Here is a 12825-nt window from a genome sequence, read left to right as displayed (position 1 = left end):
TTATTATTATTATTATTATTATTATTATTATTATTATTATTATTATTATACAAACACCTCCTGGAGTCATGACTTATCAAGGGAGGGTATAGTAAGATTCATTCTAACAGAAATAATGTTTATCATACCTCATCTTAAATTTGTTCAATGTTTCCGCACTCACCATCTCAGTTGGCAATAAATTCCACTCTCCATGCACAAAAGTCATGCTGCACTCTCTTACCCACCACACCTTTATACATCTTCCAAGAATGACCTCTTGTCTCTATCCCCTTCCCTTCTTCCACCCTTTAAAAATATCCACGGTATCTATTTGATAAATACCCCTTAGCAGTTTATATCTCTCAATCATATCACCCATCTTCTTCCTATTGACTAGCGTCTGTAATCTACATTCTCCCAACCTGTCTTCAATGCCAGTGTCCCACAATCCCAATATTACTTTTGTTATTCGCCTCTGAACTTTTTCCACATCTTGCTTCTCACCTAAGATCGCAGGTGACCAAATCGATGCGCAGTAGTTCACATGTGGTCTAATCAAAGCCTTGCACAGCGAAATGACCACATCCTTATCTCTACTTCTCAATGTTCTTCTTAGTATTCTGGCATTTCTTTGTGCTGTGTTTATTATCTTTGCAATATGTCGCTTATACTTCAAATCTTTACCCACCAAGATCCCTCGCTTCCTCCACTGCCTGTAATACAACGTCTCCAATATGATACACAGATTTACTTTTTGGAGATCCAAAGTACAAAATTTTACATTTAATAAACGTAAGATTTTGTACTTTAAATTGACATCCCCATTTGTGAGCCCACATAGTCAATTTATTCAAATCGCATTGAAGCACCAGTACATCTGCATCGTTCCAAATAACTTTTCCTTTGAACAGGGTTCTGTTCTAAGCATCATCTGCAAAGAGTTGAACATCCACTTGCAATATCATTAATAGACAAATTAAACAGCAGTGGTCCTAGAACAGAACCCTGTGGGACTCCAATGGTAACTCTCCTTCTCAAACACAACAGCTTGATATCGATTAGAAAACCTGTTTCTTATTCGATCAGCCAACTGATTAGCCAGTTCCATTTGCGGTAACATATACCAATCTGTTATGTCGTAGCCTGTCAAATGGCTTTGAAAAATCCAGAAGTATCCGTATATGAATCACCTCTATCCAGAACTGTAGTCACCTTATTATAAAATGTAAGTAAATTTGTAAAACAAGACCTTCCTTTAACAAACCCATATTGACCTATACAGAATTTTTTCCTTTTCCACCCAATCCTGTATTCTATTCCAAACCAATCTTTCCAAAACCTTAACAACCACTCCATAAATGCAAACAGATCTGTAATTTGAACATCGGTTTTGCTTCCACCTGGACCAATATTCCTTTCTTTCCACTCATTTGGGACAATGGAGGTGTCAGTTCCTTAGCACATTCTTTCACAACACGTGGTGAAATTCCATCCAGTCCAATAACCTTATTCACATCAAGATGACAAACAATTATAGACTTCTACCTCCTTCACCTTAGAGGAACTGGGTTGAAGTATTGATTCCTCGACTTCATGCTTCCTTAGAATGGTATCATTGCTACCAGTATGAAAAATCTTAGACAAAATGATCACCGAAAATCTCCACAATAACTTCTTCCTTAGTCACTCTTGCACCATCTCGATCAGTAGAGTTATCCTCTCATAATCATTCCTTCTCTTGCTAGCTGCATAACGGAAAAGCTCCCTAGGATTTTTCTTAGCCTGTTTCACCAGTCTCCCCTCATAATCTAATTTCCCCCTTCTTGTTATACTTGTCACTTTTCTTGCCTGCACATTATAGATTGCATTTTGTTCACTTCTTCTTCCACTTAGCACCTATTTTGTTAATCCTTTTTGATTTAGGCACACAATCTGTTATTGCCTTCTTTTTTAAATAATTTCTGTCTTCTCTAAAAATACTATGTCCATTAACTTCAGTTCCGATCAAGATATCATTATCCGTCGACCACGTTTCCGTTATGCCTATTATCTGAGGCAGGACTGTAATAAACTCTTCTGTATTATTCCTTATACTTCTGGCATTGGTATATAAACAGAGGAGGGTATTTTTAGGCTTTTCTCTTGATTTTCCATATTTATCCACCTGTCTATCAATATTATTTGTAACAGCCATCCTCATTCCTTTTCATCCTAATAACTCCTGTTTCCCTGATCTAACACCCACACATTTTCATTAAACAATAACGTCTGTAAACGTTTATTATTTAAATGAAGTTCATAATCCGCATGCAATTCTTTACTCCCATCAAACTCATCCCATACATTCACCTATTCAAACCCTCTCTTCATACACATTATAGCTACATTTCATTCATAATCAATGCCCTTCTAAATTCTCCACTATCATATCTACTGACTATCCTACACTAACTATCCTAGCACTATTACTCTTAAATCTAACAGTCCCCAACCTATCCCTCAGATCCCTTTGCCACATAATTTACGCTGCTTCTCAAGTCATTCGTCCCAACCATTACAATTATTTCACCTATATTCTCCCATCTCTTTATAGCTCTAGTCACACAATCTAAAGTACCTCCCTGCAAACATTCTTTAAAGACATCTTTGCTTTTTACCTTGCGAATCATAGAATTCCCTAGTTATTTTCTTTACCCCCTACCTTTTTTTTTCTCCCTGTCTATCCATCTCCACCTAAGTCATTCTTTCCATTTCCATGCCCAAAGATCTCTTATCGAAACCCTGAATCTCACTCTGTACTCTCTGCAGTGAGCCCCAAATTTCTTTGAAATCTCGGTTCCATACTTCCCCCTCTTCACTCATCCCAGAATCATTCTCACTTTCACGCACATTTTGCCTTATGCGTTCATGTAATATCTCTTCAATAAGCTTACATTTCTCACATATATATGTTACCGCTAAAGTGCAGAAACCAGTTATTCTGCAGATTATCTAGGTATTGTGCACATTAACTATGGTGATCCGTTAATGTGCGGAAAATTGTTTAATTTCTCAAATTACCTAGGTAATCTGCACATTACCTATTAGGCACTCGTTAAAGTGAAAATAAGATCTTTGCTGGAACAACAGCAACGTTTCTGTATGTTTAAATTAAGATAATGTTATTTATTTATTTTTTGATATCTAAAGAATCAAGTTAATACAATCAAACAATCAACAAATTAGTTGATAGAATCAATCATCAATCAATTAATATAATACAAGGAATCAAACGGTTTAAAATATTATTACAATTAAGAAAAAATACATATGATAAAATTATGTTTACTTATTAAAAAACCAAACTAAAAGTGGAGGGAGAGGGGGGAAGCAGTAGGGAAAGGAAATAAGAGAAACAAACTTTGGAAGCCGTTAATGTGCACATTACCTAGGTAAAATGCGGAAAACTCTTGATTCCGCACACGTTAACGGAGCAAATCAGTTAATCTGCAAATTAGCTAGGTAATGTGCACATTAACGGTTTTCGCACTTTAGCGGTAACATATACATATCTTCCTTAATCTCATACCACATGATTATACTTGCAATACTTAACGTAATAAGAAACTAAAAAAAAAAAACTTACTACATATGCGTTTTAATTCAAGAGTTTTATTATTTGATTAGTTTTTAATTTGCCAGTGAATTAGTATTCAGTTGAATTCATGGTCAAATCAGTAACTTTTCTTGATTGCTGTTGATAATTACTAAGTTTTATTTTGAAAATGACCTTCTGTCCCTTTTAACGTTAATAATTTTTTTTTGTTATATTGTTATTAGTATTATTATATAATGCTGAACACAGCTTCACAAAGGCTTTTCGGATAACACTCTTGTGTTGGCTAGTAGACAAGTTATTGCACCCCCAGCAGAAAGCGACCTTGGCAGCACTGGATATCTAGTTCCTTTATTCCTAAAGGGATAGGAGGAGCTCACTTAGCAATAACTAATTTTTTGAAGACGGCTAAGCAGCCAGTTACTATTACTATCCTCCAAGCTTTCATTGATAGTAAGCCCAAGCACTCAATGAATCAAGGCTTTCAGAAGAGAGAGAGAGAGAGAGATACAATTGTTGCCATATTGTGAACCTATACCCTTAACATCATATTATTCTCTATAATAGTGTCTCTATTAAAATAATATGAAATTCAAAAAAAACTATGCTAAAACATTTATTTTTTATGAAAATGCCATTTACATTTTTTAATAAATTATTTTTTAAAAATGTTCAAGTTTCGATATTTTCTTTTGAATTTTCTAGTATAAGAAAACAACTGAAAAAAAAAAAAAAGATTCTTGATGCATCGAGAAAGACTAGTCAAGGAAATGCCAACTTGACCTACTATTTGGTTGATGACCTTCGTTGTTCGAAAGCTGCCATCTTACTTGAGAATTCCTCATGTGTAGATCTTGGTTCAAATCCCTTGAAACACAAGAAGAAACTTTTTTAAGTTTTTTTTTCCTCTCTCATCTGAAGGTAAGTTAGCTAGTCACTTACGGAGGTGGAAGAGTTTTTACTTGTAAATTCGGGCTTCCCATTTAAAAGGAAAAAAAAAAAAAAAGAGGCAAACCTACCAGGAGAATACAATTTACATAAATAATAACTGTCTTCAGGGTTTTAGGTGCTTCTACTATAATTTCAAACCGCGGCCTAAAATGACAGTGGAATCAGACGCACTGTAGCATCCCCAAGGAAAAAATGAAAAATTTAAATTTTGTTTGTGTTTATAAATAATAACAATGCTTGCAACATTATATAACTGCAATACAACATGTTAAAGGTTGACTGAATCGTTAATAATTGGAATTGTTCGATTAACGCTTTAGATTACGAAACAAATGCACTGCGATCTAACGCAGTGTCGGAATTATCACGTTCGGTCAGTTCTGGCTAGACTCGCCGATATTCTTTTGCACTTGTCACTGCATGTAACAAGTGAATCTGGCACTGCTTGTTCAGCAGTGCCGCTACAGATAAATTGTATGCTTGAGCGCGTCATTTCTGTGAGATACGAAACTTTTATTATTGTCTAACGCAGTTCGGAATGTCGAAACCGACACTGCTCGTTGAGCAGTGTCGCTACAGATATATTGTATGCTTGCGCGCGTCATTTCTGTGTACGAAACTTTTATTATTGGTGTGTGTTCGTAGTGAGGGTTAAAGATTTTTAATAAAGCAATTTTTGTAATATGTAAATTTACTTATTAATAACTTGGTTACTGATTAGGAAAAAATGAATTATTTTTTCTTATTTTGTATTCCCCCCCCCCCCCCCAACACACACACACACTTAAAATTTTCACCAGCCGTCGCTGGTAGAATGTTTGTGTTTTGTTTACAGAGCATGGTTCCGGCTTCTGTCACTCATTTTATCTCTCTCTTTATATATGCAGTGTGAGGGATATTCTTCAAGGCCGTGCCAGACCTACCGTGAATAATTGATCCACTGGAAAGTACAGCAGTGAATCAGTTCTTCCGTAGACCGGTTGCTTGTAATAACACGACTGAATCTGATGGCATGCAACAGCAGGTTTTTCGTACTGTAGATTGCAGCAGGTGCTGCAATCTACTCTATCAGACCATTCTTGGAGGGAGTCAAAGTAGTTTGTTACGCGGGAGAAATCAACCGGATGCGGAATCAGTCATGAAAATGTCCGTTAATGACATGGAAATTGGATTTGCAAAGTATCCGAGAGTCTTAGTATGTTCCTACTTTTTAAATAACTCTTTTTCCAACACCGTCCATTAAAACCAAAAGAAATAATTACGGTATCACTGAGGTCAAAAAAAAGTCTTCCTCCAAAAATTGACACCGAAAAATATGGCACACATTTCATTATCATTCGCGCATAAATATAAACATAAATGACCGTTCACAGACAAGCGAACCTGGTTTTCTTCTTTGTTGAATCTGAAATTCCTGCTACAAATATTATGTATATAAATGACGCTTTAACCTTCCTATGAGACGTTAACTCACTTTTCATTAAGAGATTCTATAAATGTGCCTGTCGTACTATGATAGAATGGAACTCTTTTAAGGTCATGTGTCAGGTGTCGAACTGTAGCAATATCTAATGAGAGATGATCCTATGTTTTGGCTGCTTATTCCCAATATAATCTTGATAACATTTTTTTCGTATTTTCCTTTTTTTTTTAAAAAAAATATATTTTTATTTAGTTTTATTTATTTTTTTAACAAACACTGCAAACCTCAAGAACGCGATTATCATCATCATTAGCCCTCCAAGAAGTTACGCAATTCTAATCAACCAAACCAAACTCATCAGGAGTTGGGTTTGGTTGATTAGAACTGCGTAAACCAGAAGCAATTATTGCTATGAGGTCAATCGCTGGAGGTCGTACCTATTCGAAAATTTCATTATAGATACGCTTGAGAGAGGAAAATTGAACCGCTGTTTCCATAATCTATGGGCTATCGACAATGTTGTCGATGTAGTGATTGTAAGCATACAAAACTTGTAGTATGTTAACAAATGTGGCAGACTAATTCCTCGCTAATTCTTCCCTTAATTACTGTCTGCAATTATGCGAGGAAATGGTATCATTATTTTAAACACACCATCTATTGCCGGCTCGTTCTCTACAGTGATCTCATGATTGCAGGAGATTTCGCATAAGAGGAATTGCAGATTAAGAGGATGAATAGTTAAAAATTAGATTCTGACTTTTTCTTTTCTTTCTTTCTTTCTTTCTTTTTTTTTTTTCCAATTATCTTTGAAGAGTAATTTTGAAGTCGTAGTTTAACAGCAGACAGCCTGACTCCTTTCCCATCTAGGTTTCATTTTAGCTATTCCCGCCATCTATGGGGAACGGCAGAAAATACAATTCTATATAAGTTATTACATGTCTATTTTTTATTGCGTAATTTTTACTGCTTACCTGGTTATGAATTTTGTGTTTAGATAATCAAAATTTATCTCAGAGATACAAGAGACCCAGGAAATATTTTTAAACAGTGGAGGGAGAGGAATAGAAGAGAATATTAGAAATGTGAAAAAAAGAAGAAGAAAAAAAAGCAGTTTTGTGGCATGATATTCGAATATCATGCCACAGAACATGTGTACGCCCCCCTCATTGACGACGTTTTGCTTCATTGGCTAAAATAAAGGTAAAAAAAAAAAAAACACTGACAATAACCATCTGTGCAAAATAGATCATGAGATGTATTGAAAAATAGTAGATTTCTGATTATGTACAGTATATTTCTTTAGCAGCGTCAACATTATTAGAACTGTCCGACCACAGATCCCAGAGCCTAGTCTGGCAACTTGCCAAGAAGAGTCAATTCATGTTGAAGGGGAGAAAGAAATCAGGCAATATACGAATTTGTCATCAACACGCACAATCACGTGCTTTATATACATAAAATTTTCCAACTGTTACACAAGCAAAATAGTTATCACTTTAAAAACTACAACGTTTACAGCGTTCATTTTCAGACGTGTAATAATAAACTCATCCACAAGACAGATTGATTACCCTATTATCGGAATGGATTCTCCTTCTCAACTTCTCACTTTCTCTTACCATTTGTTTACTGAGCAACAGTTGGTAAGTAACACGCGACTGCGAAATAATGGCATAATTACATCAACTGTAAAGAGGATTAACTCAAAAATAAGCTAACTCAATCAGCTTATTCCTCTAACCGGACTAAGTTTGTTAACTGTACAGAGTTCATTCAGTGGAACGTATTAGTTCGGAAGTTGTACGTTGTTAATTCTATTTCCTATATTCTTATTCAGTTCAGCATCCCACTTTAAAGGGTGATCACAATCTACGACAAAAAGTCAACTGTTTATCGATTAGTTCTTACAATTAAGAGCTTTAACTGCACTATGAAAGTTTCCATGATATTAAATCAATGGATTCCTGTGTTAGACGATCTCTTTCTCTCTCTCTCTCTCTCTCTCTCTCTCTCTCTCTTAGAAGAAACTCATGGTTTTAAACCCACGACAGCAGGTTGTACATCACACACACACACACACACACAGACACCGTAGAAGAACACATAATACTAGATAAGATTAATAACACTGTAAGATCAGTCACTTGCTAATTCTCATTATCTTTCATCTAGAATGCCACAAAAACATACTCAAGTACTGTTTTTGCTTCCAAAAAGTGAGGACTAAAAGAGTATTATTCTACCAGCTGCCGTAGAAGAATCCAAAATGCATTGGAAGAAGTATTTTCATAATAATAATTATTATTATATTTTAAGTACGATGCCTGTGTAACGCTCTGGAAATTATTTGAATCCATAGCGCTTGGCGGTTCAGAGAAAGACTGTTCCATGTTCGATTCTAGTCTCCGACTAAAATTTTTTTTTTTAATCTTTCGATTAATCTTTTTCGATCGGTTTCCAATTCAGTCGATCTTTAGCACCGGCAAGTAGAGAATTTCCTTCCGAAAACGGGTTTTTAATTCGTACCTCAACAAAATCTTAGAACTCACACTATTACAAACAATAATAAAAGTATTCAGATGTAGGGCCACGAGATGGAGACAGTTGTCTGCCATTATCTCTCTCCTGAAAAGCGCTGATTTATAGATAGTTATTATTGCTACGTTTTAATGGATGGATCTAAGATGAAGGGTTAATTAGTTGTTAGATACAGTAAAAGCAGCAATTAAACATCATAATTCTCTTTGAAACCATGTTTTTTCACCCAGTAGTTAGCTTTTCCTTTTTCTGATAGCTATCTTTCTTCTGCCACGATTACTTAAATACTGAAAAATAGGATTGTATTCTATAATTTATATGCGATGAATTGAGCCATTTTCAACTGCAGGTAGGATAGCTAGTCTTACAGAAAGGTGGAGGTTCTTCTGAAAAACAAACTCGCCACAAAACACACTCCGTGACAGACTGCCAACATGATCATTTCTTTCTTGCATGGTTTTATTCGATACTTGTGTTGACTTCTTTTCTAAGTTATATCATACATTTTACACCAGACTTGTCCTCATTTTGTTGAATTCCTTGAAAATATTGATGTAAAAGGGTAGGCTGTAAATTTTCTAGTCAAGTAGCATACACAATATGTAATAGATAACAAAAAAGACAGTATAAAAGTTACAGTTGTTTATCGTCTATAGACTTGTAATATTGTAATATTACATTGTAATATTAATTTTCAAAATTCTAACGTTCATATGACATTTTCATTCACCAATTTCTTTCTTTTTTTGTGTGTGCAATTACATACTTTTTTTTTTGTTCAAAAACTTTGCATTCGCAAGTATCAAATGAAGTAGACACAAAACAAAGAAAGCGTTCAAGGATATTTGAATAGAACGTGAAGTTGATACCTGATGACTCGAGTACGGTACAAGGTCACATCATTCGCGTTTCTTTATTTTATTTTATTTTATTTTATTTTCTACCCTCGTTGACCTCCAAACGAAAAAAAAAAGGTCATCAATCAGTTTTATTGTTGTTATGCAGGCGCGCTACTTATTTAAGCAAACAAGTCACACTGAAGTAGCAGCTAGAAGCAATTTTCCTAACATAATGTCATCGTGTTCAGCAGACATAGAATCAGTGTTTAAACGACATTTTTCTTACCGAATAGCAGTTTCTTTTTCTCCATGAAAATCAGATTTTCATCCCAAAATAGACAAACCGACCAGAAGATATCACACAATTAATAATCATAATAAACGGGCGTTCGTAGCTCAATTGGTGTAGACGAACCCTTTTGTTGGAAAAAATCTGGGTTCGAATCTCGTCTATGACGAGATTGGAACGTTATAAGTCATTCCGACTTATAACGCGCAAGCATACGCTAACACTGCTCAAACGAGCAGTGTTAGCGTATGCTTGCGCGCGTTATTTCTGTGAGATACGAAATTTTTATTATTGATGCATGTTCGTGGTGAGGGTGAACTATTTTTTGCAAATCATATTTTATTTTGTTAAAATAACATATAATTATTTATTTATTATAGATACAAGGCTCAATTATGACGAGTGTCACTGTTGAAAATATGAAAAGAATTATATTTTTCAATTATCGTTCCACGAAATAAATACGATTGCGATCTAACGCAGTATCAGAATTATCTCGTTCTGGGCCAATGCAGCCATCTCGCCGATATTCGTTTGCGCTTGTGATTACACGTTACAAGGAGGGCGCTGGTGCGTAATGGCGGTTGCCAAGTGTTTATATATGTGATCAGTGATTTAAATAGTTGTTATGAATACTTCGGAGTGTTGATTCAGATTTTTGATATAAGCGGAAAGCGAAGGTAATCAAGTAGCTGATGATTGTGTTGTTAATTAGTGATTGCGGTTTCGCGATAGTCCTTTAGTGTGTTATATTTTGTGTTTATACGCTATACGGAAATCCTTGAGATTCAGCTCATATAAGCATATATTTGAATATTTCAAACATGACCAGTTTAAGTCCCGGTGACTTTATCCAATCGTTGGATAAGAAGCTAGCGCTCGACCTCCTCAAAAAACTGTTGAAGAAATTTGAGGTAGAGTGGCCAGGGTTTCTAAACCTATATTCAGTGACAGACGACTCCACAGAAAGGGACAACTCAACATCAGGGGAAGAAGGGAAGATGAACCTGATAATCTCTGCTTCCACTCCAAAACATGATACAGAAACCTATGCACGGAAAAAACGTAAAACAGCGGAGACACAGATAAACGAGGGGATGGAAGAAGATGCCCCCAACACTGACCTCCCCATGCCCAACAACGAAAAAGTTCCCCCAATTGTTCTACGGGAAAAAGAACGTTGGACGGCCCTTAGGCTTATTATGCAAAACCACCAAATTGCCTATTCTTGGGCAAAAAACGTAGACGACGGAGTTAAAATTCAGCCTACCACAGTAAGCGACTACAGACTCCTCACAAAAACCATGGACGAGTCAAATATTAAATATCATACTTACTGAAGCCGGAGAAAAACCTAAAAGTTGTACTCAGGGGAGTAACAGAAAACATCTGCACAGATGAAATTACTGAAGACCTCTGCCTCCACGATCTCCCACCTGTCAAAGTTAGCAGAATGCTACGGGCTGACAAGAGTCCAATGCCCCTAGTACTCGTTGAGATACCTAACACACACAAGAACATATACAACTTAACAACGATCTGTGGCCTGAAAATCACAACAGAACCACTAAGAAAAAGAGCCTCGTCAGGCCAGTGCTACAGATGTCAGAAGTACGGACACGCACAGAAACTCTGCAGAGCAGACTACAAATGCCTCAAATGTGGGCAAAACTACCCCACAGCAACCTGCTCAAAAACCAGGACCTCACCAGCCAAATGCACGAACTGCGGGGGCCCCACCCGGAAAACTACAGAGGCTGTAGTCACTACCCTAAGAATAAACAGACAACAAAAGGAAACAGATCTCTGAACCCTGCCCACAGGCACCTGAGTTGACTGCTCTCCAGTTGCCTGACACGCAACAAAAGACAACAAAATACCAGCTCTCACAAGTGGAAAATACCAGCAGTCTGGAAAGCCACCGTCGAAGCAGGACATATGCCGAAGTTGCCTGCTCATCCAAATATATCCAGCAGGACCAAATTCTTCCAAACATGACAACAGTCATCACAGCCTCATTGGCAAACATGCTTCAAGACGTCAGTAAGTCAAACCCTTCACCAAACTCCACAAAAAGATTTCTAAAAGAAACCCAAACCATATTATCAATGCTTGTTAATGAATAAAACTAGATTAATGCCAGACTCACTACAGATCGCCGCTTGGAACTCCAATGGCCTAAAAAACAAGACTCTGTAACTTCAAGAATTCTCTCACAGATACAACCCTGACGTCATCCTAATTAATGAAACTCATCTAAGACCTGCAGACAATCCAAAACTGAGAGGCTACACACTATACAGAAACGACCGACTGGACTACAGAGGTGGTGGTACAGCCATATTTATCAGGAACTGCATCAGGCACAATGGAATACTCACCCCCCCCAACCTCCAACTCACCGGTGTCGAAGTCCACACAAATTCAACTGGAAGACTTAAACTCTACGCCGCCTACAACTCCCCTGCTAAGACCCTGCTATTTTCTGACTTGGATGCTGTACTAGGCACAAATGAATCCATCATCGTCGCTGGGGACTTAAACTCCAAACATCCCTCCTGGAACAGCAGAACCACAAATAAAAATGGCCGTATCCTCTTCAGCTACACAGGATTAAACAACGCTGTCGTAACAGGACCCAGTGAACCAACCCACCACAGCCGACATCCCAGACATCGCCATTCTACACAACGTCAAATATCAGCACAGCATTCAAGCACTGAACGAATTATCATCAGACCACAACCCAATCCTACTTCACTTAGGGAACAAAGATCAGTCACCTCCCCCCCCCCAAACCTCCATCATCTGGGAGAAACTCAAGAAAGTGCTACCAGAACACATTGGTCCGGTTCCCCATATAAAAGCCAAGGAAGAAATAGACATGGCAATAAAGAACCTTACCAATCAAATCAATAAAGCCATAACAGCAGCCACAGTATCCACGATTACCCACAAACAAAATCGTCTCCCGGAAGAAATCATGGACTTAATAAGGAAAAAAAACACACAAAGAAAAAGATATCACAACACTCGTGCTCCCCAGGACAAAACAGCCCTCAACAGATTAAACAAATCTGTCCGAGAAGCTCTTCAGCACCACAGGAACCAACAATGGGACAACAAGCTCACCTCCATCTCCACAGCAGATCATGCTATATGGAAATTCCTAAACAACCTCGGGAACAAGCGCAAATCCCTCCCC

The 12825-nt window shown here is 37.0% G+C and overlaps 1 protein-coding gene across 1 annotated transcript in view; it reads right to left on the bottom strand.

The window, feature by feature from the left end:
• Nucleotides 1-9654, bottom strand: part of LOC150094221 (uncharacterized) — a 59985-nt gene extending 50331 nt beyond the window's left edge. Inside the window, exon 1 of the mRNA XM_090411996.1 lies at nt 9618-9654. The gene's annotated coding sequence lies outside the window, so the exon portion shown is untranslated. The remainder of the gene's footprint in view (nt 1-9617) is intronic.
• Nucleotides 9655-12825: the final 3171 nt, after the last annotated feature.

The sequence above is a fragment of the Typopeltis vanoorti genome, chromosome 22 (genome assembly GCF_054136105.1).
Source record: "Typopeltis vanoorti isolate ZY-2024b chromosome 22, IOZ_Tvanoo_1.0, whole genome shotgun sequence".
In the NCBI taxonomy this organism is placed as follows: domain Eukaryota; kingdom Metazoa; phylum Arthropoda; class Arachnida; order Uropygi; family Thelyphonidae; genus Typopeltis; species Typopeltis vanoorti.
This window is presented reverse-complemented; position numbering and strand designations above follow the sequence as displayed.